Source organism: Triticum dicoccoides, unplaced genomic scaffold (assembly GCF_002162155.2).
Source record: "Triticum dicoccoides isolate Atlit2015 ecotype Zavitan unplaced genomic scaffold, WEW_v2.0 scaffold11599, whole genome shotgun sequence".
In the NCBI taxonomy this organism is placed as follows: Eukaryota; Viridiplantae; Streptophyta; class Magnoliopsida; order Poales; family Poaceae; genus Triticum; species Triticum dicoccoides.
In genome coordinates this window covers 22962-25014 of record NW_021180574.1, presented here as the reverse complement: position 1 = coordinate 25014, position 2053 = coordinate 22962, and positions in this window count along the sequence as shown.

Below are 2053 nucleotides of genomic sequence, written 5' to 3'. Positions count from 1 at the left end.
ATAGACGAAACCTCAGTTACGTCAAGAAGTTGCCGGGGGAGAAAGAAAAGATCAGGATCGGCTGGTGCATGGCCGAGTACAGCCTCCACGCCGACGACAAGCAAGACGACCTGGTGCTCTGCAAGGTCTGCGTGTCTCGTCACAGGAGCGAGACCACATACGACGAGGTAATCAATGCTCCTGGTTCCAAGAAAAGGAAGGCCGCCGACGTCCAGCACCCGGATGCTCCACGTCCCCAAACCCCACGCCTCCAGGAACCGCCGATCGTCCAACAACCCGGGATGCTTCACGAGTATGGGCGCTGGTTCATGTCCGACGAAGGCGAGACGATGTTGCCGCCCGGAGCAGTGGACGACGGCAGCGTGGATCCAGGCGGGTTCTTCACCGACGACATGCTTCAAGATTTTCCCGAGCTCCACGACGCTGTGGTGGCGCATGGGTTCTTCCCCGGCAACCTCGACGGCAAAGTCCAAGAAGGCACTGGCGCTGCAGAGGATGAAGACGACGCCTTCCGGTGCACGTTGGATGAGCTGCTGCGCTTCTGCGACGACACGGCTGTGGCATGCCCTACCATGTGATGGCCGAAGAATGTACCATGGAAGACCGCGACATCTGCAGCCAGGAGATGTTTCAGGATATAGAAGCTAGTGTAGCTCAATGGTCTACTTGCTAGTCTAGCTTTGATGTATGTGGTGATTAAGAAGCAAGATGTTTCTAATTGTACTGTGATGAACAAGGCAGCAATTCATGTGCAGATTAATTGATTTTATTATTTTTTATGTTGATTTTCGATCTTCTTAAAGCTTGAAGAAATCTTTACTAGTAGTTAATAGAGCATGCATGGACGATGAGATCAGCCCTCTTTGATGCAAGCAATGGATTCGATGATGAAAAATAAAGCCTGGATGATCTATCATGTATGATGCACGCGTAGTGCTAGGCCTTTCCATTTCGCTAGTTAACTCAATGCACTCTCGATCGTGTATACATAAGCAAATGCTAATTTTCTACCATGTCGTTTTCACATGTCTCTCTGCATGTGCGTGGTCTCGAAAAGCATAAAGATTGCTTGTTTGGTTAATTGTCAGGATAGATGAGTCGATGCAATCAAAACATACTCACTGTGAGCATGTACAATCTAAGACAGCCTTATCATATACACCATCTTTTACAATAGGTAGAATTGTCTTACTTTATTACCAAGAGATCATCTTTTAGCGAAGACAAGGTATTCTTATTTATCTCTCCTCGAAACTCGACAATTATCCTAACTGACATTGCTAAGACCGCACCACTATGCCCGAACTTAGAGCATTTCCAACCGTTCGCCCCAGGACGCTGAAAAAAACCGCCTGGGGGTGAACTGGCGTTTGTTGGCGCGTTGGAGGCGATTGCGGTCCCAGTCGTCACCCCCAGGCCGCCCGCTAGAATCGCGTAAGCTCGGCGAATTTTCATGCAAATTTGTGCAAACTCGGCGACCTCGCACAAACTCGGCGATATTTCATACAAATTTGTACAAACATGCAAAGTACTCCTAAACTACGCCTAAACATGCAAACGCCGCGGCCGCCTCCCGCCTTCTACATGCCAAGGAGCTTGTAGAAACGGGTGTACTCGCCGCCGCCGCCGCCGTCGTCGTCGTCGTCGCGCGCCCCTCTGTAGCCACCGCCGTCCCTGCTGGAACCCTGGCCAGGGTCGCCGACCCGCGCGGGGTTGGACGAACCGGCCTCATCCTCTTCTTCACCGTCGAGGACGACGACGCCGCCCTCCTCGTGTCCGCGTGCGCGGCGGGCAGCCTGGCGTCGGGCCTGGAGCTTCGCGTATGCCCGGCGCTGGTGGAGCACCTGCTCACGGACGTAGTCGTCCCTCGCCAACTTGAGGGAGGCCTCGTCAGCGGCGGCCATCTCCGTGTGCTCCGGCTTCACGGGGATTAGCCCCGGCTTGGTCTTCGGCCGGACCAGGCGGAGAGAGCGCGGGGAGGGGTGGGCGCCCTCGTTGATGATGAGGGCACCACTGCGGTACGGCGACGTAACGGCGTCTCCTCCTCCGGCTC